This window comes from Aulonocara sp. 'chitande type north' Nkhata Bay, linkage group LG23 (assembly GCF_057382095.1).
Source record: "Aulonocara sp. 'chitande type north' Nkhata Bay isolate Kocher_YH1m ecotype deep benthic linkage group LG23, A_spYH_male_GT1.1, whole genome shotgun sequence".
NCBI lineage: Eukaryota > Metazoa > Chordata > Actinopteri > Cichliformes > Cichlidae > Aulonocara > Aulonocara sp. 'chitande type north' Nkhata Bay.
This window is the reverse complement of record NC_141365.1, coordinates 20373177-20400971: the sequence shown is the minus strand read 5'-3', so window position 1 is coordinate 20400971 and position 27795 is coordinate 20373177. Positions and strand designations below refer to the sequence as shown.

The 27795-nt window shown below is 43.3% G+C and overlaps 2 long non-coding RNA genes across 2 annotated transcripts; one reads left to right on the top strand and one right to left on the bottom strand.

Moving 5' to 3' along the window:
• Positions 1-1936: 1936 nt before the first annotated feature.
• On the top strand, positions 1937-5310 carry LOC147301615 (uncharacterized). The gene is made up of 4 exons (XR_015127238.1): positions 1937-2103; positions 3125-3216; positions 4669-4826; positions 5253-5310. It is a non-coding gene; the product is annotated as an uncharacterized LOC147301615 (long non-coding RNA).
• Positions 5311-13061: 7751 nt separating this feature from the next.
• Positions 13062-18278, bottom strand: LOC147301614 (uncharacterized). The gene is made up of 3 exons (XR_015127076.1): positions 18170-18278; positions 13538-13694; positions 13062-13285 (listed from the first exon to the last, which is right to left on the bottom strand). It is a non-coding gene; the product is annotated as an uncharacterized LOC147301614 (long non-coding RNA).
• Positions 18279-27795: the final 9517 nt, after the last annotated feature.

Genomic DNA, 27795 nt, shown 5'->3' with positions numbered 1-27795 from the left:
AACACACAGAACTTCTTGCTAGCAAGGGCAGCCTCCAGACTGAGACTCGCACTAAGAAACTGCCCCGGTCTTTATTTATATTTCAGTGTGTGTGTGTGTGTGTGTGTGTGTGTGTGTGTGTGTGTGTGTGTGTCCTGCTGATCAAAGGGTCATGAAAGCACAAAAGGTACATCCTTGGTCAGGAAAGGGTAGTCTCCCCCTCACCCTAAATAACATGGTGAGGAAGTCCAGCAGTTCATCTATATGTAAAGAAGCACTTAAACTAAAACAGACATAGCTACGTTAATCCTACCGTAAAACAATAAAACAAGGTACGAACTCTCATGCTCCCAGGACGTGGGGGTGCATTCCTGGAGTGCACACCAAGCCTGCAGCCTGTTAGAGATCACACATCCTGTCACTACACAATTAATTATATGCCTCTAAGCATACATGGTTGAATATTTCCTAATACAAATAACTACATGCAGTATTCTACCATATGCAAACTTATATCACTAAAAGATTATACTGACTACTAAATACAATTTTCAATTGACACAGGTTTATCAGAGAAACTCAGTAGAGTCCTCTCCAAGTGTACTTCAGATCCAGCCACACATTTAGAGAAAAACTGGTTCATCCCAAAGACATAACTGTTAAAAACAAACTTAATAATGTGGTGTATGCTGTACATTGTAGTGAGGAATGCCCAGAACTCCATTTGGAGAGACCAGACAGCCACTTCATAAATGCATGGCACAACATAGAAGAGCCACCTGTTATGGAACGGCTGTGTGCGGACAGGAATAGGACCCAAGGTGCAGACTCCAGAGACAAACTTAAACCAAAACAGCTTTAATGCTGAACTCAAACATAACATAACTGGAAAAAATCAAAATAAACTAACACCGGTGGACTGACAAAACACACAGCAAAATAAACAATAGATCGCAACACGGACACAGAGAAACACAGGGCTTAAATACACAGCGGGAGCAATCAGGGAATGAGTAACAGGAGGAAAACACAGCTGGGGCAAATCAGGCCTAACGAGACAAAGGAAGCAAAACCAGACACATTAACATGAGACATGGACTTTCAAAGTAAAACAGGAAACATAACACAGACTGAACTTAGACACACAGACAGGCACTACAGAGGGAACAGAGACGTGGGACCAGGGCAGACACAGACACTGACAGGACACGGGGATATAGCCGACAGGGGAGACAGCAACTAAGGATAACACAGAGACATAAACCAAAAGACAGAACTCTAACAAAGAAACCAAAGACTAGAAATTATAAATAATATAATGAACTCAAAAACCCTGGGTCAACGACCCAGGCATCCTAACACCACCTCCACGGGACAACACTTGGCTGTCCATCTGCACTCTGTCCAAAATGTTAACATTTTGGATGCAGAGAAGAAAGATGGTTTGAAAGAGGAGTGAAAGAAGCCATTTATGTCCACCGTGATCGACCATCTTTGAACAGAGGCAGTGGCTTACAAAATCATTTGTCTGCCATGTATAAATCAGTTGAGACATCTTCCCACGTGTCTTAACACCCACTCACCTCTTTGGTCATTTGGTCTCAATAAGTCCAACACGTTCTCACTCCCAACTTGCAAACGTGTGACGCATGGTCAGGCTCCCTCTGATTCACTTATGGACGCGCAGGGTACCCCTCTCGCGTCGGGAATTGACATGAAGGGTCCTCCGATTGAAGAGATTGCCGCGGAAGTGCCTGTTGTCGGTATATTTAGACATTTTCCAAATCACATTGTAGTGACGTATACAGAACACAATAAATTATATAATGTAAACAACTACCTGAAAAACAGGTAGAACGATACTTTTGTATCGTTTATTGCATTTACGGAGGGAGTGATGTATGCTGGGTAATGGCACAGCTAGCTACTGGGTGACTTTATTCATGTTATCAGTCCATACAATGGGCGTTATTAGCACAAATCAGTCCCATAGATATGGGCCATCTCCTGCTAGATTGTTCAGAAGGTTGTTCTCATCCATCCAGATGGAGGATCACTAACAGGAGCGTGGAAGACTCCAGAATCCACTCTGGCTGGAATCCGGTGGATATGCAGTGTGTACAGGTAAGACCATTTAAACGGACAGCATTTATAGAATGACTATTAAAAGTCAGCGAGTGTCAATAATGTTAATGTGGTTATGTTAGTAATACACAGAGTGCTAATATAACAGCTTTAAGATGCATTTGTAGATATTATTACGTGTTTTACCGTCTTTATGGTGCTAGCTTAAAGTTACGGTGTAAACGTTAGCTTATATTGGAGTAAAGCTGTTACTGTTTAAAAGATGTTAGCACAGAAATATTAGCTTCTGTCATGACTGATGACGTTACTAGTTAATAAAGTTTCCAGTAAAGTGTTTAATCGCAGCCACAGATTGACAGCAAATATCTCGATTAGCTTCACTGCATCTATAATAAATATGTGCAAGTTTCAGTGCTTCATTTAAACTGTATGATACTTATACTGACCCAGGGTCAGTGTAAAATACAATCCTAGCTGTGTGAACAAAGCCACTGTAAATTTGATCCTGCATGACAAACCTCAGGATGCAGGTTATTATTACTCTTTCCTGCTGGCACACCTGTCACACCTGAGAGTCAGCTAGAAACTTACAGTGACGTGGACGTCATGCAAAGACTGCCAGACTCTGTAATACTGCAAATGATCAGTGACTCAGGTTAACACTAAACTTTAAACGGCACCTCTGTCTCTCTGTGTGCTGAACATCTAGGGTTGAGTCAGGCTGCATTGACTGTGGGACTTTAATGTGTTAAAAGCAGGTTGAAGACGGCTCAGAAACATTTGAAGATTACAATTTAGCATTATGGCTGCTGGTGGTTTGTAAAGCCTCTACTCAGCTGTATTTTTGTTACTAATTTATGTTTGTTGTTGTTTAACACAGATTTCAGAAGAGCAAATATGCTTAATAGTTTAACTAGATTTCATTTGTCAGTGTGGGACTGCAGAGTCACCTGAAGAACTCATTTCTCCCAAAGGTTGAACTAGTGTGTTTCCATAGATTACCTCTGTATGAATGTACTTCTTAAATGAAGGCAAGTGTTTGTCCTTTTTTGTTCCTCAGGTACAGTACGTGATATCAATGGCAGGCGGTCAACACTGGGGGTAGACAAGAAGCAGACGTACTTCCAAGAGGGCGCTGCAGTGAGGTCAGAGGTCAGAATCTGAAACAGCTCAGGTTTATATTTTAGAGGTTATAAAAAATCAAAATGTATTTATAAAGAAACCTTTAAATAATAGTCATAATTATGATTATTATAAGACATATCAAACATTTAAGTGGATTTTCTGTTTCACATATCGTGTTAGCCCTGTAATAAACTGGCAGCCTGTCTTTGTCCTGTATCAGCTGGGATAGACTTCATCCTCCCGCAACCCTGAATTGGATACATTGTATTCCAGTTATGTAATCTGATCATTTACAAACTCAAGGTATCTTCACCCTCCTGCCCTCTGGGAGGCGCCACAGGAGCCTCCGGACTAAGACCACCGGGTACCGGAACAGCTTCTTCCCCACAGCTGTCAGACTCCTGAACTCTGCCTCCTGACATCTGACCCACGTTAACTCATGGACTGAACATACACACACCCACAATGGACAACTGTACCCTCAAACACAATAATAACATGGACTGAACCACCACTCACAACCACTAGCAATTTATATAGCCTCTGTAGAAACTATCTACACCCTCACTTACCTTAACTGCACTACTGTATAGCTCTGTGTAAATAATCATTCTGTACATTCGATAATCTTTAATCCTACAACTGTTTACAACTTGCATAGTTCCCATTTCTGTATAGCTGTATATCCCAGATTCTGTAAAGTTATTTATTTCATTTCATATTCTGTATAGTTTTTCATATTTATATCCTGTTCATAGCCTGTACATAGCTTGTACTCACTACAGCCTGTACATACTTATAGTTATAGAATATTCACAACATACTTCATACCGTGTACATTATAACATACCATAATAGACCCATTTCTGTAATATACTCACATATCTATATTATTGCTAATATATATTGTAATATATCTATATCACTAAAGCACTTCTGGATGGATGCAAACTGCATTTCGTTGCCCTGTACCTGTGCATGTGCAATGACAATAAAGTTGAATTCTATTCTATTCTATTCTATTCTGTTCTATTCTAATCAAAATGTAAGTAATAATTATAAAATGGGAAAGCAGAAATAAGTGTGACATAAATGTAAATGTGTGAGCTGACATAGAGGACAGCTACATGTAGTCTGAAAAACCTTTGTTGTCAAGTTTGCAGGTATATCAGCACGAGACATTCTTACATAGAAGAGACATTAAAGTCTCTAACTCAGTGAAGCATTATTGGTCCCGTCTGTTTGGATAAATATAGTAAGTTGATGTATGTGCATTTATTGACACATTTTCTTAAGTGCTTATCCAGTTCAGGATCACAGTGGAGCTGCAGCTGGATATGTTCACTAAATAAACCTTACAAAAGTCAACAATAAACCTGCATCCATGTACGTTGTTGTCCACAGGATGAGAAAATCAAGCTGGAAGACTGTGGAACATGTTAATAAATGTTTGTGTGTTTATGCCTGTGTCTTTCACAGGAGGCGCTGGAAGGTTTCCCTAATAGTTCCTGGTGAATCAAAGCAGAACCATAAAGATTGCTGGACTGCATGATGACCTTACCCCTGAGCAGTCATCCTGTTAAAGGAGGAACCAGTTAGAAGCTGTTTTCAAAGTAGCTGAGCAGATTTCATCTCAAGTAAGCGATTAACTGTTTGTTCGTTTGTTCTGCCACTTAAAGAGCATTTAAGGACGTCTTTTGAGTGTCCAGTTGAATTAATTCTACTGGCTCTCATGGTCATTTGTTATTATAGACATATTTTTCATGTTCATCCAGCTATTTAGTAAATTCTATCTATTTAGTAATATCCGTCAGCTATAAAATGTAATATAAATATAAAAATATCTAAATATCTCCTGCCCTTTATGTTTTAATGATGTAAGTCTGTTATCGTGTTACATTAGCATTCCTCACATATCAATGAGATGCTGTACAGTACAATCCTACTGACACAGCAGAGGGATAACGACGGCTATTCAACATCGTTACACGACACATTCGAGCTGCATGACGCAGACAAAGTGACTAAATCATCTTTTTTGTGGTTTATTGTCTTCAAACCAGCAGACAAAGCTGATGGCAGAAGATGTCAGAGAAGAACTTCAGGCCGTGGACTGAAAAGGTATTTTTGTCTTGTTATCAAAAGACATTTGGAGTGACGGCTTCTACAACTGGTTGTGCTAAAGTAAAGCTTACAGTCTAAGAAATCTCAGTGTTGATATTCAGCACAAAGAGAAAAGCTCACTTGTTTGAATTTATTTACAATCATAGTTTTATAAATTCTGACTGTAAACAGCTTTTACAGCTTTGATATTGTTTGACACTCGATATCAGGTGATAGGGTTTAATTTAAAGGTTTCTGTGTCCCAATGAGCCATTTACACTGACCAGTGTCAGTTTAACTGTAACACAATCATTATTTAGTTCCAACAGAGAAATAACTGAATGTAAAAATGGCAGCCCTCAGGCCAGGTTTATAGAGATATATGCATGCATTATGAAATTTATGTATCCCAGATAATTGTTATTCATCTAGTCATGGCAGACCTACCTCTTCCTCCCAAGTTAACTGCAACCCAAAAGAACTAGTGGGGCTATTTACACACTCACAGCCAGTGTGGGGTAAAAAGAGCCACCAAAAAGCTGTCAGCCACAGATGTGCTATAAGAGTTAGAAACTCTACTTATGGAGAAACTTTCTAAGTCTAACAGAGGACAGGTACTCCTGCCCAAATAACATGATATAACCCCACATACAGCCCAGCCATAAAATGAACCAAGTCATTTAGTTAAAGACAGCATGGGACCAAATGTCTGCATCAACCTGACATTTCTTCCTCCTGAATTAAATGAATGAATGGATGAAAGTTAAATGACTACAAACCTAAAGCCACTAGTTCCCACACTGGAGCTCCCTGACACTGTGTGTTAACCGTATTTAGCTTGTGTCAACAGTTGTAACAGGCTAAGCCACCTGAGACACTGCATTGAATTTGTTCCTGTCTTAATGATTTCAGCTGACTGGTTTCAGCTCAGATGTTCTGCTTTTTCCTTTCAGTAGATCAAAGCAGCTCGTGCTCCTTCTGCTTCCAATTTAGAAGAAGAAGAAGAATGCTTCAGCGAAGTGGCGTTCATGGTCTCAGTGAACAGTCACGGTCACACACTGCATGTGGTTTTAAAAGCAACATGTCTGTTCACCACAACAATGGAGATGTGTAATATTAGTGCAGCTACGGTTTGTTCTTGAACATCAGTTCTGTTTTCTACTTTGATCACTTAGACCAAAAAAGTGTTGTTTTCAGATTCTTTCTTTTACATCTATAAACCACCTGTTCATTTTTTATTACAATTAGTTTCACATAAATGTTAGTGTTTCCTTTATGATCTTTTAATGCTTACACTACACTGTACACGTCTACATTAGAGACATTTCTGTTACCTGTTTCTGTTGACTCAGAGTTGTGAAATGTTCTTTTATTTGATGCACAATATGAAGTTCATAATTTTCTTACAAATAAAACTCTAATGACAAACATGAACAGCTGTGCTTATTTCTGAGACATGAGTTTTTGAATGTGTTCATATTTAGACGGTGTGCATCTGTATGCTGAAACTGTAATGGTGAACCTGAGGTGATGGTCAACAGAAGGCAAATATATATCAATATAAAACAATACTGAAGTAATGTCTTTACCCTCTGCAGCGTGTGCACGCAATCACCTTATTCACTGTAGTAAACGTGCACCGCTAGCTCACGTGACTGACTGTCTCCATGGTTACATCGTATATTATTAGCTATGTAAACAGCTTCCATAGATACCGCCATAGCTCTCTGCAGCTGTAACACTTTCACACTTTGCAAATCATTTCACATTTTTGATAGTTATGAAGACAGAATATGTTTTTAAGGTCAAGCTAGGCGGTTGCTATGGTGGTTGCTGTGGACTTGGGTGGACCGCGTCCGATTCCTGTTGTTAGCTGTCCGCCGTAGGAAGGCTGCGTTCCATTTACAAGTAGTGACAGTCTGCCGCAACTCGAACTGAAACCCCGCTTTGTTCTTTAATTATAGGCCTTTTATGGCCGTTCATGACCAGTGTTGGGTAAGTTACTTTAAAATAGTAACTTAGTTACATTACTAGTTACTTCTCTCAAAAGTAACTCAGTTACTTCAAGTTACTCGTTACTTTCAAAGTAACTAGTTACTAGGGAAAGTAACTTTGGTTTTACTCAGAATTCTCTTGTTAATGTGTTTCTTCCATAACTTTGCCAGTCTTCTAGCTTGCTTACTTGCCACAAGTGCACTGTGCCACCTACCAATAGAAAGGAAAAGATAATGTGCATATTTCCACGAGAGAAATCCCACACCTGGACCGTCATTGACTGCTGCCATGATTCTAGCCTACGTCACAGCGTCATGTGAGCCTTTTACATCCAACACAAAAACTGCAGTCGTGGTGCTTTCGATTGTACTCACAACTCGGAAATTCTGCCTTCTGAATAGGAAGATGTAGGAAACACCAGACTGCAGATGAGCTGCTTACAGGGCTGGACTGGGACAGAAAATCAGCCCGGGCATTTTGACTAGAGACCGGCCCACCATTATAGGAAAAATCATAAAGCCTTTGAATGAAAACAAACGCTGTTGTGACAGTGATGTACACTGTTCTGATGGTATATATGCATCAATCTATCAATCGTTTGTTGTAAGATTCAGATAATTATTTTTTAAAAGCGAGACATTTTAAATGAGAATAAGAAAGAAAAGTATTTCTTTGTGCCCCCCTTTCCCTGTTAATGCCCTACATGCCCCCCTGGCAACACTTTGCTAGATCTGCACCTGCACAGTTACCAGCTGTCAGCTACTTAGAAAAGGATCCTGGTGTTATTTGTCTCTCAGAATCAGAATCAGAATCAGAATACTTTATTGATCCCTGGGGGAAATTATTTTTTGTTACAGTGCTCCATTTTAAACCAACATTAAGACAAGACAGACAATACGCTAACTAAGAATAGTACAATATATACATATATATACATACATACATACATACATACATACATACATACATACATAAGTCACTTATAAATAAATATTTGGAAAAGAAACATGTGTAGTTGTAGCAGCAAACAGTGTGTTAAGTGGATGCGTTGTACAGGGAGATGGCCACAGGCAGGAATGATTTCCTGTGTCGTTCAGTGGTGCTTTTCGGTAATCTCAGTCTCTCACTGAACGAGCTCCTGTGACTGACCAACATGTCATGGAGTGGGTGGGAGGTGTTATCCAACATTGTCTTTATCTTGGACAGCATCCGCCTCTCCGACACCACCTTGAGGGAGTCCAGCTCCATCCCCACAACATTGCTGGCCTTACGGATCAGTTTATTAAGTCTGTTGGCATCTGCGACCCTCAGCCTGCTCCCCCAGCATGCAACAGCATAGAGGATCGCACTGGCCACCACAGACTCATAGAAAATCCTCAGCATTTTCTGGCAGATGTTGAAGGACCTCAGTCGCCTCAAAAAATAGAGACGACTCTGGCCCTTCCTGTAAAGTGCTGTGGTGTTTTTAGCCCAGTCCAGTTTATTGTCAATGTGTACTCCAAGGTATTTATAGTCCTCCACAATGTCAACACTGACCCCCTGGATTGAAACAGGGGTCAAGTGTTTCCTGGTCTTCCTGAAGTCCACGATCAGTTCCTTGGTCTTTGCCACGTTGAGCTGCAGATGATTCTGCTCACACCACGTGACAAAGGAGTCGACCACAGCCCGGTACTCTGTCTCATCATCCCTGCTGATGCATCCAACCACCGCAGAGTCATCAGAAAACTTCTGAAGATGGCAGGTCTCTGTGCAGTGGCTGAAGTCTGTGGTGTAGAGGGTGAAGAGGAAGGGGGAGAGGACAGTCCCCTGTGGTGCCCCTGTGTTGCTAATCACCTTGTCAGACACACACTGTGGGAGACGTACATATTGTGGTCTTCCTGTCAGGTAATCAACAATCCAGGACACCAGAGAAGCATCCACCTGCATCGCTGCTAACTTATCACCCAGGAGGGTCGGCCTGATGGTGTTGAAAGCACTGGAAAAGTCAAAAAACATGACCCTCACAGTGCTCGCCGGCTGGTCCAGATGGGTGTAGACACGATTGAGCAGGTAGATGATGGCGTCCTCTGTTCCGAGACGAGGCTGATAAGCGAACTGAAGGGGATCCAGATGTGGTCTTACTATGGGTCGCAGCTGGTCCAGGATGAGCCTTTCCAGGGTCTTCATGATGTGGGAGGTCAGTGCCACGGGCCTGTAATCCTGGGGGCCACTGGGACGAGGCGTCTTTGGTACAGGGACGAGGCATGATGTCTTCCACATCACCGGGACCCTCTGCAGACTCAGACTCAGCATAAACAGTTTATGAAAGACTCCACACAGCTGGGGGGCACAGGCCTTGAGGACAAGGGGACTCACTCCGTCTGGTCCAGCAGACTTGCCTGAGTGAAGTCTCCTCATTTGCATCTCAACCTGGTATTGAGTGAAGGTGATGGGTGAGGGAGGGGTGTCAGGAATCTCACAGGAGGCAACATGTGAAGAGAGAGGCTGGCACAGTGGTGTGGCTCTGGATTCCAGGCTGACTGCAGGTGAGGTTGTGGGGGTGGGAGCAGACACTGTGGTGTCGAATCTATTGAAAAACAGATTCAACTCGTCGGCTCTATTCTCACCTCCCTCAGCTCCCCTGCTGTTGGTTGGCCTGAATCCAGTGATGGTCTTCATGCCCCTCCACACCTCTCTCATGCTGTTCTGCTGGAGTTTCCACTCCAGCTTCCTCCTGTAATTGTCCTTAGCCTCTCTGATCTTGTCCTTTAGTAACACCTGGACCTTCCTCACCTCCTCTTTGTTGCCCCCTCTGAAAGCCCTCTTCTTGTTGTTGAGGAGGGCTTTGATGTCCTTAGTCACCCACGGCTTGTTATTTGGGTAACAATGAACAGTCTGAGCTGGAACAATGGAGTCGGTGCAGAAAGTTATGTAGTCTGTGATACACTCAGTAAGCCCATTGATGTCCTCGGCGTGAGGCTCACAGAGTGTTTCCCAGTCGGTCACCTCGAAACAGCCCTGTAGTTCCGCTATTGCCTCCTCTGACCACCTCCTAACAGTCCTGGTGGTCACAGGTTCCCTCCTCACAATTGGCACATAGCGGGGGGTGAGGTGAATCAGGTTATGATCTGACCTACCAAGTGGGGGGAGGGAGGAGGAGCTGTATGCATCCTTGACGTTAGCATACAGTAAGTCTAAAGTTTTCTCTCCCCTGGTGGGACAGTCCACATATTGTTTGAATGTTGGTAGTGTATTGTCCAGTGATACATGGTTGAAGTCACCCGAGATCACAATAAAGGCACTCGGGTGCTGAGTCTGTAGCCGAGCTATGGCAGAGTGGATAGTGTCACATGCAGCTGTGGGGTTAGCAGAGGGGGGAACATAAACAGCCACCAAGATGACGTGAGAGAATTCCCTGGGTAAATAATACGGCCTGAGTCCAACAGCACACAGTTCAGTGTCCGGGCAACAAATCCTTTCTTTGATTGTTATGTTGGCAGGGTTACACCACCGGTTGTTAACTAAAACAGCAAGCCCACCTCCTTTACGCTTACCGCTAGCGATGCTGTCCCTGTCCGCCCGAACAGTGTGGAAGCCTTCCACGGAAGCATTCTCATCGGGAATGACCTGGTGCAGCCATGATTCGGTGAAACACATCAGGCTACACTCTCGGTATTCCCTCTGACTCCGTACCAGTGCTGAGAGCTCGTCGATTTTACTTGCCAACGATCGCACATTTCCCATCACGATAGACGGCAGACACGGTTTAAACCTCCTCCTCGCTTCGAGCCTCCGCTGTCTCACCGTCACCTTTTTTCTTCTCTTCTGTCCTTGACCTCTGCATCCCCGATGTGTTTTCCTCCAAATTTCAGCTGGTACTTCTGCGGGCACTTCTGCGGGCCTGGCCAGCGAGCCGGCCGGCATCAGGGCGATCAGCTGATCTCTGGAGTAAACAGTCCGTGCGTGTAGGAGATGTGCCGCGGTCCCGTTCCATGATAAAAGTAACAGTTCCACGGCCACCAGAAGAACAAAAACTCTCTCAATCCACATGATTGAGTAAGAGATAGAAAACGGAGGAAAATACAAGTCAGAAAAAAAAAGAATACGTAAGAAAAAAGAGCTAAACTAAGAGAAAAGCAGGAGCGACTGTAACAGGCTGCACGCTGGTTGGCGCATGCGCACTCTCAGAAACAGTTCATAACTTCCCTTCAACTCATTCATGTCACCTAAAAGGTAAACCTGTTTCTCCATCACCTGTTCAGCTCTGGTGATTCAGTAAGGACATCTCCTGGTTTCATCTTCATGTTTCCCTCTCACCAGATAACCAAACCATATCATGACCAGCAGTTTTACAGCTGTGGCTCCAGCAAACATCAGCTGATACTAGAAATTAATATTAAATAAATTCTAACAACAGCTAATCAAGCTTAAACGTGCTGCTGTTGTTTAGCGCGACTGATCAGAAACATGCTTGTCAGACTCTCACAGCAAAGGATCAGACTCACTGTGCATGACAGCTCGGGCCAATGATGTCTGTTAGATTGTCAGTTGTTTAGTGCTTCTGTACAGTGAGGGTCACCATCTCTATTTCAGAATAATTAATATGCAGAAAACACTAAAAGTTGATTGTCTTCCGATATTCTAGCATAATTAAAAAACTTTGACTTTATAAGTACATATTATTAGTCCTAATGCCAGTATGATTCTTCATAACTCCTGCTTTGAAATACTGAACTTTAAAATTTACCTGATGAAAGATCATTTACAGTGGCACTCTGTCAGGATCATTCTGACTGTAAGATCACTGAATTAATCTGAATCCTTCTGAAATGTGCTGTGAATGAATGCTGATGCAACTCACTGTGGGAAAGCTGTTAATAAAATGAATCTGTGACACATGCAACACATTCACAGAGGAAGAGGACACAAAGAGAGGACACGCAGAGGCTGTGTTGAAGTCAGAAATCCAAATCTTTAGTCAAAAACAGGCAGCGGTAACAAATAGGAAGACAAGCAATCCATCAAACAGTCTACAGGGTCAAACATACAGAGAATTCAAACGGCAGTAAAAAATAACTGGACACTGAAAAACTTAAAGCAATAAAAGGAAGCAGCGCAGTATATTCACTGAATTATCATCAATTACAAAAGAGAAAAACGACAATTTCTAAGGATTATTTTCTTAAATGCAGTTGGAGTGTGGCTGGTAAAGATGGAAACATACAGAATGTAAACTGTGTGAGTTTGCTGAACTTTGTTAGTAACAGATGAGGTAAAAAAAACAACCCCAAAACAGACAAAACACAGAAAGAGGCTCTCAGTATTCATTAATAATTAGAAAGAAAAATTCTGGTCGTGGATTTTTACAGTCTTAGTTCCGCTCGCTGTCATCATTATAATCATCATGATCAATGGTGAGGTCCTGAGGTGGGCGGGGCTGTTTCTGGTGATGTCACCATGAAGGAACAGCATCTGGCACGTGTTGGTGAAACATCTCAGTACACTGGTGTAGTTTCCCCTCCAGCTGTTTGACATTTGACACTTCAACATTAAGGGGAAGAAGAAGAAACAGTGTTAGGTCAGGTGACCACATGGTTTCTAAAGTAACTGACAGGAAGTAACCAGGCCGTTAGAAATGGATGGCATGTGTTTAGAGTTACTGGAGTTGGGTAACTCTACTTACCAAAAGCAGCAGCACACAGATGAAGGATCAGATGCTGAATGTTGCAGGAACATGCTCATGTGCGGTGGTCATTCAATGCTGCTCCGGCAGGTTAGACAGTCCAAGACTGATATGCTGCCCATCTGAGAGTTTGAAAACACACATGCAAAGATTTATTTTGTATTACAGTCAAAGTTGGATGTTCATTTTTGTCCTTTAAAAATGTTTGTGTATTTGAAAGCGCTAACATTTAAGAATGACTTGGATTGTCTCCTTTAAAGGGGAGACAAGTGTATCCACTGATCTACGTCACTTAAACAGGATGATGACTCCTCTCCCCCTCACTCAGAAACACTCCTAATATAACCAAGCAAATAAATAATATTGAAGATTTACTTACATCATTACAAAAACGTCAAAAACATCTCCCTTTGATTCTATTTCTCCATTCCTGCTGAACATCAGGCAACAAATATCTCAATAAATCACAGTAAAATGTAAAGCACATGTTTTCTCTGCTTTGTCTAACCTCTGCAGAGCCTCTGTCAAGAAAAACATAACTGTAAGCATAAAACAAATATACATTTCATAACACGTCACTGGACAAACCTCGGTCAGTTGATTTCCTCTGTGCAGTGCAGACGAGCATCAGTCAGCAAGTCAAGGTGGTGAGATGGACTGGTGTCCTTTGTGACTCTGCTGGTTCTTCTGAGGAAACACCACCGTCTCTCCACACCGTCACCATCTGTGAGCACAAACTGCTGCTCTGCCAGCATGTAGGAAATCACATATCACACACACAGGGGTGAAGAAACATCAGAGCTCAACTTTGGATACTTTAGATCCAAACAGATCAAAGCAGCTCTTAGCTTCAGCAATCAGTGAGCAGACAAACAATGATACCAAACTGGCATGCTGATCCAAGATGGCGCCGAGTATGGCAGCCTCGTCGCGAGCTCCCCCAAGCAACAGCTTTTTTCTGTGCTTAATTTTACTTTTCCTTCATTTTTTCTCGAGTAGCACATGTCTCCTTGTGTACGACCGACAAACCTTACTGGACATAAAAGACGGTCTTTCTTATAACTTTCCGGAGTTAACGTTTTGCAACACGGACGCTCCGTTTGCAGACCCCCCATTCATCTCACCGAGACGCCTTTGTTCTCTGGCCCTGGAGGCCGCAAACGCCGACGCAGAGGGAGAAGATCTGGCGTTCTGGTTCGACTGAGACGGCGCACTAACAGACCACCGTTACCCAGTTTATTACTGGCTAATGTGCAGTCTCTGGAGAACAAGCTGTGCGAGCTTCGGGCACGGATCTCATTCCAGCGAGAGATGCAGGACTGCTGCGTGATCTGCCTCACAGAAACCTGGCTATTGGACAAGGTACCAGACTCCGCAATACAACTACCGGGGTTCTCCGTGCATCGCGTGGACAGGTCACAGGATCTTACTGGGAAAAGCAGAGGCGGTGGTGTATGTTTCATGATCAACAACAGCTGGTGTGATTATGCGAACGTGCACCCGGTCAAATCCTTCTGCTCACCGGACCTGGAGTACCTGATGATTAAGTGCCGGCCATTATTACGGCTGTTTACATTCCCCCACAAGCCGACACTGACCGAGCACTCAGGGAACTGTACAGCGCGATCAGCAGTGAGGAAACCGCACACTCAGAGGCAGCGTTTATCACAGCCGGAGACTTTAATAAGGGAAACCTGAAGAAAGTCTCACCCAAACTCCACCAACACATCCATTTTAACACTCGTGGAGACCGGCTACTCGACCACTGCTACACCTCTTTCCGGGATGCGTACAAAGCCCTCCCCCGCACCCCATTCGGCCAATCAGATCACCGCTCCATCCTGCTCCTGACCGCCTACAGGCAGAAGCTGAAACAGGAAGCTCCAACCCGGAGGGCGGTGCACTGTTGGACGGACCAATCGGAGTCTGCGCTGCGGGACTGTTTTGATCACGCGGACTGGGAAATGTTTCACGTGGCTGCTAGGGACATTGATGAGTACACAGACTCAGTCTGCGGATTTATCAGAAAATGCGTGGAAGATGTCGTCCCATCCAGAACAGTTAAATCCTTCCCAAATCAAAAACCCTGGATTAACGGAGATGTTCGCGCGGCACGGAGCACCGCCTTTGCCTCCGCGAACACATCGGACTACAAACACGCACATTACCAACTCCGGAAGACGATCAAAGCAGCCAAACGTGAGTACAGGGACAGGGTGGAGCAACAGTTTGACAACCCTCGGAGTATGGGGCAGGGACTAAACACGATCACAGACTTTAGAGGGAAAACCAGCACACCGCAGACCACGGCCTCTCTGTGTGAGGATCTAAACGTATTCTACGGTAGATTCGACACAGCGAACACCATGAGACCGGACAGTGTGCGCACCGCGGATGACGTCAGTGCGCACACTGTGTCTGAGGAGGATGTGCGGAAGTGCTTCAGGAAGGTGAACGCACGCAAAGCTACTGGTCCGGACGGGATTCCCGGCCGCGTCCTCAAGTCATGCGCGGATCAGCTGGCTGGAGTGTTCACGCACATCTTCAACCTTTCCCTCTCTCTGTCTGTAGTCCCAGCCTGCTTCAAAATGGCCACCGTCGTCCCTGTACCCAAATCCTCCACCATCTCCTCATTGAACGACTGGCGACCTGTAGCCCTGACCCCCATCGTAAGCAAATGCTTCGAGAAGCTGGTCAGGGACTTCATCTGCTCTGCACTACCTGACTCACTGGACCCTCTACAGTTTGCATACCGCCACAACAGGTCCACTGATGATGCCATAGCCCTGACACTACACACTGCCCTGTCACACCTGGAGAAGAGAGACACGTATGTGAGAATGCTGTTTGTAGATTACAGCTCAGCATTCAATACCATCGTTCCCTCGAAGCTGGACAGGAAACTGCAGGATCTAGGACTGAGTAGCTCCCTCTGCAGCTGGATCCTTAGCTTCCTGTCTGACAGACGCCAAGTGGTCAGACTGGGCAGCATCACCTCATCCCCCATCACACTGAACACTGGTGCTCCACAGGGGTGTGTACTGAGCCCTCTCCTGTACTCACTCTACACCTACGACTGCACAGCCACTAACAACTCCAACATCATTGTGAAGTTTGCGGACGACACTACAGTGGTGGGTCTTATCACCAACGGTGATGAGACGGCTTACAGGGAGGAGGTCAGCGCCCTGACCCACTGGTGTCAAGACAACCATCTCACCCTCAACGTCGCAAAGACAAAGGAGTTGATAGTGGACTTCCGGAGGTGCAGAGAAGTACACACCCCCATCACCATCAACGGCGCTGCTGTGGAGAGAGTGAGCAGCTTCCGGTTCCTTGGTGTACATCTGGCTGAGGATCTTACGTGGTCAGTACACACAAACAAAACAGTGAAGAAGGCGCAGCAGCACCTCTTCTTTCTCAGGAGACTGAAAAGATTTGGCATGAGCCCCGGCATCCTCAGGACCTTCTATCACTGTGCCATTGAGAGCATCCTCACTGGATGCATCACCACCTGGTATTGTCATGATTCGGCTGTGTGGCAGGCAGGAGAAGGACCCAAACGCAAACTCACAGAGACGAAACGTAAACTCAAAAACACAGCTTTAATGCTGGCAAAGGGTGAAACACAAAAACAGTACTACACTAAACTGGGAAAGCTAAACATAAAGTAAACCAGGAACCACGGGGAGAATCACACACAGCATGAGGGAGACTACGACACTGACAAAGAGAAACACAGGGCTTAAATACACAGAGGGATAACGAGGGAATGAGACACAGAAGGAGGGCACAGCTGGGAGAAATCAGGACTGACGAGACAAGCAAAGCAGGACACATTCACATAAGACACGGAACTTCAAAGTAAAACAGGAAGGATCACATAGAGACGCGAACTTGACACAGTGGAGACAGCAACTAAGAAACACAGAGACATAAACCATAAGGCAGAGGACTCTAAGAACCGAAAGACACAGAGGGGAAATCAAACATGCAGACACAGACTTACACAGAACAGAGGGGACACAGAGAAACATGAAGGGCAAGGGATCGAAACTAGAAACCATAAAATAACTCACACAAGTACAATATTACAAACATCACAAGGAACTAAAAACGCTGGGTCAGGGGACCCAGGACCATGACAGGTATGGCAACAGCACCGCCTACAACTGCAAAGCTCTCCAGCGAGTAGTGTGGTGCTCTGAACGGATAATTGGAGGTGAGCTTCCCTCCCTCCAAGACATCTACAGGAAGCGCTGCCTGAGGAAAGCGGGGAGGATCATCAAGGACTCCAGTCACCCCAGCCATAAACTGTTCAGACTGCTTCCATCAGGAAGGAGGTTCTGCAGCATCCGGTCCCGTACCAGCAGACTGAGAGACAGCTTTTTCCATCAGGCCATCAGACTGCTGAACACGTCATAGACACCTCAGCTTCACTACTGGAACTTTAACATTATGCACTCCATACTGTACAGTAATGCCACTGTTTTGCACATATTCAACTCTGTATATTTTTATATATTTTATTTATTGTTTACTCTATTTAATTTGTAAAATATGTGTACACACACACACACACACGTAGAAAAATATTTAGTATACACATCCAGAAATGCATATACTATTATATATTGTACATATATTTATTAGTTTCAGATGTAGCCATTCTTGTATTTTGCTTGTTTACATTATTGTATTTTGCACAACTCTGTTGCTTGTGAAGCTCGCACATAAGAATTTCACTCACATGTGCTGTACCAATGTACCTGCACATGTGATGTGACAATAAAAGTGATTTGATTTGATTTTTGATTTGATTTTGATTCTGTATGAATACATGGTATTTTCAATACAGGTGTCAAATTAATTTATTAAAACTAATACAGATATATGTATATTTTTTGATAATTTAATTTGCTAAATTATAAGAATATATATATATATATATATATATATATATATATATATATATATATATATATATATATATATATATATATATATATTCATTTAACAATTGCAACTGAAAGAAATTAAATATTGAACAAAAATATATTGTCACATTCTGAGCATGCTCAGCACGCTGACAGACTTGAAGTTGCTACAGATTTTAAGAAGTGATAATTATAGGGAAGAAACTTCTTTTTTTCATCTGTTTAATCAAGCATTTGATGCCTCAGATGTCTCAGTCTATAGCATTCTGCAACTACAACTAACCTGAAGCTTGGATTTGGCTGCAGGTGCCCCTGTACATCCTTCTCAACATGTGGGTATCATTTAATCACACTTCTTCCTGAGCTTTGCGTCATCACAAGACCAAAGGTGGCATCTCGTGTCACAGTCTTATCATTATCCAGAAGAAACATTTGAAGAAACATCATGGAGAAGAAACATTTACGCGCCTCCTGGTTTTGCTTTCTGATCCTGCAAAAAGACTGAGGACAACAAAGCCCAGAGAACACGAGATACACAACATCCAACATTCAGACTCAACAGCCTCCATAAATGAAGAGCACCAGGTTGGTTCAGTTATAGTAGATATAAGCATACTTCACATTACTGGGTATGAATAATAATGAGGAGGCAAACTTTGAAGATGCAGAGCATGATGTCCCATCATCAGACTGTAAACAAACATCCACCAGGCTTCTTTGTTGCCAAAATTGATGATTCTCCTATCAGGGATCAGTAGCGTGTATTAACCTGTGGTATAAGCAGCAGTCACTGAAATATTACTCTTTCAGATAAGAAATCTAGCACATAAAAGCCAGGGTGGGAGGGATCTCTGCAAACTGACTTACCTCTGCAAGTGTGAAGCTCAACAAAAATCTGACTCTCCAGTCACAGACAAACAAAAACCTCCAGCTGGGAGATAGAAAATGCTGTCTGGGTCTTGCTGGATGTTGCTGGTCAGAGTCCACACATTAGCAGAGTGCTTCTTGGTCCCACTGACCCATGTGGACAGTGACTGTGGAGAACTGTTCTGGAAAACAGAGAAGAGAATTAAAATAACAAAAAGCCAAACAGGATTTCCACAAAGACTCTCTTGGAATCAGCAATCAAAAAATCACTGGTTCATATTTCAATTAAATATGAACAGGTTCCTTAAATGTGCGCAGTTCAGATCTGATTTAATTTAATTTCCTTCACACAGCACATTCGTCCAGGCTGACAGGTAAACATAGAATTAATCTCAGGTAACATGACTCATAGTAGAGATTCAGTAAGAAAGATTGCAGGCTCTAATATTATTACCACACAATCCAAGGACACACCAACAGCTCAGATTTGTAGAACTATTTAAACAAATGTCTTCTGAATATTAAATTCAGGTTCACAGTGGGGGGGTGTCGTGGAATTTTTTAAATAAAGTCTGCAACACAGAAAGAGCTGTGATCAAGCTATTTATTACTGCGCCAACACACATCAAACATCACAGTTCAGTCATGTCAGCGCTGCCACAGAAGTGGTGCTCCTCCTCCTTTATGCATTCCAAGGAAGAGGGAGGAAGTTACAAACTGATCCTACCACACTTCAACGGATCAATGGTTATGCTGTTTTGTGCCCTTGGCCTTATCAGCACCTGTAAAGGGAGTTGTTTTCTCAAACTGCTGACGCTGAAGTAAGTTCATCTAGTTTTAGAAACTTTCACTGAACAGTCTATAACAGTGTCACAACTAAGCATATGCATAAGCACTTAAATACTTTAAATGAGAATAACAGAAAATTTCTATTACAGAGGCTAGAGCCTGTCCCAGTAGTCATAGGTAGAACACACCTGGACAGGTCACCAGTCTGTCAGAGGACTAACACAGAGACAGACATCAGAGTAACAAATCTATTTAAAATTAATGTAAGTTTGCTGCAGCTGTATGTATGAACATGTGTTTCTGTGCTCACAGTCCACCTCTCAGGAACACAGCTGGGATTGTATTTTACACTGACCCTGGGTCAGTATAAGTATCATACAGTTTAAATGAAGCACTGAAACTTGCACATATTTATTATAGATGCAGTGAAGCTAATCGAGATATTTGCTGTCAATCTGTGGCTGCGATTAAACACTTTACTGGAAACTTTATTAACTAGTAACTTCATCAGTCATGACAGAAGCTAATATTTCTGTGCTAACATCGTTTAAACAGTAACAGCTTTACTCCAATATAAGCTAACGTTTACACCGTAACTTTAAGCTAGCACCATAAAGACGGTAAAACACGTAATAATATCTACAAATGCATCTTAAAGCTGTTATATTAGCACTCTGTGTATTACTAACATAACCACATTAACATTACTGACACTCGCTGACTTTTAATAGTCATTCTATAAATGCTGTCCGTTTAAACGGTCTTACCAGTAAACACTGTATATCCACCGGATTCCAGCCAGAGTGGATTCTGGAGTCTCCCACTCTCCTGTTAGTGATCCTCCATCTGGATGGATGAGAACAACCTTCTGAACAATCTAGCAGGAGATGGTCCATATCTATGGGACTGATTTGTGCTAATAACGCCCATTGTATGGACTGATAACAGCCGAAGCGGGTGAATAAAGTCACCCAGTAGCTAGCTGTGCCATTACCCAGCATACATCACTCACTCCGTAAATGCAATAAACGATACAAAAGTATCGTTCTACCTGTTTTTCAGGTACCGGTAGTTGTTTACATTATATAATTTATTGTGTTCTGTATACGTCACTACAATGTGATTTGGAAAATGTTTAAATATACCGACAACAGGCACTTCCGCGGCAATCTCTTCAATCGGAGGACCCTTCACGTCAATTCCCGATGCGAGAGGGGTACCCTGCGCGTCCATAAGTGAAGCAGAGGGAGCCTGACCATGCGTCACACGTTTGACGAGTTGGGAGTGAGAATGTGTTGATAAGTCACATAAAGGGTGGGGCACGTTTGGGTTCACCTGAAACCTTGGCTGACCCACACCCGTTTTTACACCTTGGCTTGTGTGATTAGGCAAAACGATCAATCTCAAGGGACACTCCCAATGGGGCTTACATATCTGGGACTCTCCACCATTTGCTCTTAGAAATGAAGAAGCTTCTGAGATAAGAGGTGAAATGTCTTCAAGAAACTTAAACAAAGCTCGTAGATTATCGTGACCTGGATGAGGAGATGCCGGACTAGAGCAGCGCAGATACTGAAGGACCCGTCCCATCCTGGCAACAAACTGTTCCAACTTCTGCAATCTGGTAGAAGGTTCCGCATCTTCTGGGCAAGGACAGAGAGACTCAAGAGGAGCTTCTATCCCCAAGCCATCCGTGCCCTAAACACACACACCCGCCCTCTCACATCATCTATAATTGACTGAGACAGGACTCTTCCAGACACTAAACCAAGGCACAATGTACATTTCAATTCCTTTAATTTTAAATATGTTTATATTGTCTATCCTGTAAAATAGTCAGATGTCTATTCATATTAATGTACAGAATTCACCTGCTTGCTGCTACTACTTCACATTCAGCCAATGTATATATATATATATATATGTATATATATATATATATATATATATATATATATATTAGGGGTGCAACGATATTCGTATCGATATTGAACCGTTCGATACAGTGCTTTCGGTTCGGTACGCATATGTATCGAACAATACAATTTTTTTCAATTTTTTTTTTTTTTTTTTTTTTTTTTTGTGTCCCGTTTGGATCTATAGCCATCAGAATTGTTGTCTTGAGGCCAAGAAAGATGCCAAGAGGATTTATTTTAAGTGGATCATCGTATTGGTCCATTTGATTGACCTTTATTATAATTATGAATTTATTTTATTTTCAGTTGCAAACGGGACAGACATGACTGTGGGATAGGACAGGGGGAAAGAATGAAAGAAAGAGGGGGAGAGAAAGAAAGAAAACCAAAGGGGAGAAAAAAAAAAGAACAATACAAAATTTGTAATTTATTTTATCAACTTTCCTTCTGACGATGCTGTCTGTGTTGAGCGCTCAGTGAATCTGCATTTGACTACTCCGCCTAGGCTCGAGAGTGCAGCCTAGGCAGAGTAGTCGAACGCAGATTCACTGAGCACTCAACACAGACAGCATGGTCAGAAGGAAGAGCGCAGGGCAAGCTAGCGAGACAGAAGTGGACCTCCCCACCCTCATTCAGATCTGGCGTTTGGAATTATTTTGGTTTTCATGTGACGTATGACCCTGAAGGTAAGCGAGTCATGGACTAAAGTAAAACAGTATGTTGGATGTGCCATGCAATGCTCAATTACATGGGTGGGAGCTAGTGTGTTAGCGCAGTTAGCTCGTTAACGTGTTGGCCGTCTAGCCCCTCTGTATAGGGTAGCTCGTTAACGGAGATGTGCCGTGTTGTGGCGTTAAGGTTATTTCAACGAGATTAACCTGAAAGCACTAGTGGGAACACAACGAATATGACTGCACATTTACACCGACATCATCCTAGTGCAAAGACAAAAACAACAAGCATGCATGCTACAAACTTTAGCCGAGTCATTTAGACAGCTGTTAGCACAGGATTCTCCTTATGGAGACCTGATATGTTTAATATGCTGCTGAGAATATAGCCCAGAAGAAGCGGATAGTATAGCTTTTATTTTGGAAAGAGACATTTCTCTGTAATAAACTCTCTTTTCCAAAGATGAGTGATTCCTCAATCAGATACAGGGCTCGCAATATCGCTAGCCCGACGTCCCGGGGCTATCTCTGCCCTGCCTGTCGGGCTGTTGTAGGAAGGAAAAATATATGTCATTGCTTTTGCATTCTTTCAGAAATGTAGCTGGGTAATTATGTCATTGGGTGAGCCACTGTCAATATGTGACATATTGAAATCGTGTTTGAATTTGCGCTTGTTTTTTTGCTTTCACTTTGCAATCGCGCGAACTGTGTATAGAGAGCGACAGCACTGATCTGTGAGTGATGATAATTTGTGCACCAATTCCTCTGACATCGTCTTATTAATTGTTAGCTTACTATGCAAACATGACAAGTGAAATCTCCCGCAGCTTAAACATGTGAGAGGTTGATCGCGCAGAGAATCGCTGAGCTTATGTGAGTGCGGCAGGATATATATTTCACTACGATGACCTGGATGACTGAGAACCTTCACAGACAGATATATATTTTAGTTCTGCTGAGCCAAATAAGACAGGTCAGGGTGAAGAAGTGACAGCCAAAGAAAAGCTTACCAGAAAACGGAGAAGTTACGACAAATCAGACTATAAGGCAAAAAGAAAGTGCAGCTTTATGGTTTCATGGACAAAAGAATTTCTGTGGCTGCAATATGACGAGCTAAAAAACAACACGCACAAGGGTTAGGGTTAAATTTAAAAACTGTACTTTTGTGTTAAAATATATATTTATAATTTTAATAAATGACAAATTAAAAAGGCATGAACATTTTTTTTTGTATCGAAAAAATATCGAACCGTGACACCAAAGTATTGAACCGAACCGAACCGTGAATTTTGTGTATCGTTGCACCCCTAATATATATATATATATATACATATATATATATATATATATATACATATATATATATAACAACTAGTAGCTCAGTGTTCCAACATTCGAAAGAAGGGACTGCTCTCACAGCTAGAGATTGACGAGGTACAACACAAATGCTATGGCAAGGAGGAGTCAGGACGCCAGGTCAGGGGGGCGATATCATCACCCCCACCCGAGATTGGGTACATAGCCCCAAGTGCGATAGGAGAAGGATCGTTGAGTGCGAGAGGAACTGACCTGAAAAATAGGATCATGGCCAAGCTTGAAACCTGGATCCCCCGTAGCCGGTTACCAAGATTACGTGAAGTACCCTCAGAAGGTCTGCTAGATGATGTTAATGCAGCACTACGGGCAATACCTACAACCACGATTACCGACACTAACAAGCTGATCTACAATACGGCAGCAGTGATCAGTGAGATGCTTGGCTACAAGTTGAACAGCCACAAGGGGCAGTACCCTCCATGGAGAAGGAGGCTAGAGGGCAAGATCAAAGTAGCACGGAGGGAGGTTAGCCAACTAACGGAGTTGCAGAAAGGTGCGACAAATAAGGTGCCTAAGAAATACAGCAAGCTGTCCATACCTGAGGCCTTGGAAACTGCCAAGCAAAGACTCACAGCCTTGGCCAGCCGCTTGAGGAGGTACACCAGAGAGATAGAAGGCAGGAGAATAAACCAGCTGTTCTCCACAGAACCAGCAAAGGTGTACTCTCAGTGGCAAGGGAACAATAAGAGAACAGCACCACCAAGGCTGGAGACGGAGCAATACTGGAAGAGCACATGGGAGAAGGATGCAACCCATAACGGCAATGCTCAGTGGCTAGAGGATCTGAGGGCTGACCACAGCGACCTCCCTGAACAGGGTCCAGTAACCATCACAGTGGCAGATATCCAAGAAAGTGTCTCCAGTATGAAGAGTTGGACAGCACCAGGGCCCGACATGGTTCACGCCTACTGACTGAAGAAGCTGACTGCACTCCACGAGCGTCTGGCAGCACAAATGAACCAGCTGCTAGTTAACGAGAGACACCCGGAATGGCTAACTGAAGGCCGGACGGTCCTGATCCCCAAGGACCCCAAGAAGGGACCGGTCCCCTCCAACTACCGACCAATAACCTGCCTCAGTACTACATGGAAGCTCCTGTCAGGCATCATATCGGCTAAGATGAACAGGCACATTGGTCAATACATGAGCGAGACACAGAAAGGAATTGGCAAGGATACCAGAGGCGCAAAACACCAGCTACTGGTAGACAGAACAATCAGCCGAGACTGCAAGACCAGACTGACCAACCTGTGCACTGCCTGGATTGATTACAAGAAGGCCTATGACTCAATGCCCCACAGCTGGATACTGGAATGCCTAGAATTGTACAAGATCAATGGGACCCTAAGAGCCTTCATCAGGAACTCAATGGGGATGTGGCGTACAACACTAGAGGCCAACTCCAAGCCCATAGCACAAGTCACCATCAAGTGCGGGATCTACCAAGGAGATGCTCTGTCCCCACTGCTGTTCTGCATAGGCCTGAACCCCCTAAGTGAGATCATTAACAAGACTGGCTACGGATACCGACTACGGAACGGAGCAGTTGTCAGCCACCTCCTGTACATGGATGACATCAAGCTGTATGCCAAGAGTGAACGAGACATCGATTCACTGATCCACACTACCAGGCTATACAGCAATGACATTGGAATGACGTTCGGACTGGAGAAGTGTAGTCGGATGGTAACAAAGAGAGGGAAGGTAGTCAGAACTGAGGGGATTGAACTACCAGAAGGCAACATTGCAGACATAGAGGACAGTTACAAGTACTTGGGGATCCCGCAGGCGAATGGGAACCATGAAGAGGCCGCTAGAAAAGCTGCAACCACCAAGTACCTGCAGAGGGTCAGGCAAGTCCTGAGGAGTCAGCTGAATGGTAAGAACAAGATCCGGGCCATCAACACGTACGCCCTGCCTGTGATCAGGTACCCTGCTGGGGTAATAGGCTGGCCAAAGGAGGAGATAGAACCCACTGACATAAAGACAAGAAAGCTCCTTACCATGCATGGAGGGTTTCACCCCAAGTCCAGCACCCTGAGGCTGTACGCTAAGCGGAAGGAAGGGGGCCGGGGACTGGTGAGTGTCAGCACCACAGTCCAGGATGAGACAAGGAACATCCAAGAATACATTGGGAAGATGGCCCCAACTGACCGAGTGCTCAGTGAATACCTCAGGCAGCAGAAACCCAACAAAGAGGAGGGAGACGAGGAACCATCATGGAAGGACAGGCCCCTGCACGGTATGTACCACCGGCAGATAGAGGAGGTGGCTGATATCCAGAAATCCTACCAGTGGCTGGACAAAGCTGGACTGAAAGACAGCACAGAGGCACTAATCATGGCAGCACAAGAACAAGCTCTGAGCACAAGATCCATAGAGGCTGGGGTCTATCACACCAGGCAAGACCCCAGGTGCAGGCTGTGTAAAGATGCCCCAGAGACAATCCAGCACATAACAGCAGGGTGCAAGATGCTAGCAGGCAAGGCATACATGGAACGCCATAACCAAGTGGCCGGCATAGTGTACAGGAACATCTGTGCCAAGTATAACCTGGAAGTCCCGAGGTCAAAATGGGAGATGCCCCCAAGGGTGGTGGAGAATGACCGAGCTAAGATCCTGTGGGACTTCCAGATACAGACAGACAAAATGGTGGTGGCTAACCAACCGGACATAGTGGTGGTAGACAAACAGAAGAAGACGGCCGTAGTGATCGATGTAGCGGTTCCGAATGACAGCAATATCAGGAAGAAGGAACACGAGAAGCTGGAGAAATACCAAGGGCTCAGAGAAGAGCTCGAGAGGATGTGGAGGGTGAAGGTAACGGTGGTCCCCGTGGTAATCGGAGCACTAGGTGCGGTGACTCCCAAGCTAGGCGAGTGGCTCCAGCAGATCCCGGGAACAACATCGGAGATCTCTGTCCAGAAGAGCGCAGTCCTGGGAACAGCTAAGATACTGCGCAGGATATATGTATATATATATATATATATATATATATATATATATATATATATATATATATATATATATATATATATATATATATATATATATATATAATGTTCTTCCTCTACACCCCCCCATTTTTTGCACAAGTCAAGGAGCGTGTCAGGCTACATTTCACTGTGTGTTATACTTGTATAACTATGCATGTGACAAATAAAGAACCTTGAACTTGAACTTGAACTTGATTGAGAACCTACACAGACATATCTTTCCCATAGATCCCAAACCAGATGTGGAAGTTATTTTGGAGTCTGGTAGAGCTTCATTTTTCATTTAGCCTATTGTTTGCTGGGTTGTTACTTCTTCAAACCTCTGTTTGAATTTAGAGCATGTCCTTTATTTGTTCTGTTGGGTTGCAGCTTAATATTTTGCTGTACTCTTAGCAATGCTAATTGTCTATGTAATCTTATTCATAAATGATGTATAAGGAAGCTCACAGATCATAGAAGAAGTGTAAAATAAACAAATTCAGAGCAATAAATTCCACAGAAATGTAGCAAAACAAGTCATATATGCAAACTGATATTTCATTTTTTTGAATTTTTTGAAGGTTCAATACACACTTGCAAAATATTTTAGTTTTTTGGCAATTATCTCATGGTTTAGGCTTTAAAGGGTTAAACTATGATAAGAACTAACATTCAGAACACTACAAGGAACAAGGAAAAGATACACAAGTAACAAGTAAAGATGTCAAATGAAGTAATGAGGAAACTGTCCAGTGTTCACAAGGTTCTCACTTAAAAAGCTTAGTGTTCAAGCCACAGTTATTAGAATGAGCTGGTTCACATTCATTTCATAGTTAGTTTGTTGTTTCTGTTTGCAGAAACTACTGATTCATACCACCAGGCAGCCTCCCACTCACTACTTAAGCCCTCTTAATTTACTGGTAGAATACACAGATACACATATACAGTGTATTTAAATACTTGAGACACTGTGTCATACAGCAGTTAAATAAAATCACCTCTAAATTAACTTTGCAGTTGCTGGTTTGTGAAGTGTGTGTAGACTGTCTTCTTGTCACCTTCTTTGGGGTGCTGTTGGAAATTCAGGAGAAAACAAAATTAGCTCAGAAACTTCTGAACTGAACTTCTTACTTGAATGAACCAAGTAAAAAGACTATGGCTAACACTTTCTCTTCAGGTTCAGTGAGATTCCGGTCTGAAAAGTACTTCACCCATTTTTCCTGACTGTCCTCAGGTGTGTGTTCTTCTCTGAGTTGTGTAGGTTCAGACTGAGGAGTGAATGTTCTTGAAAGCAAGGTGTAGAATTTCCTGCGT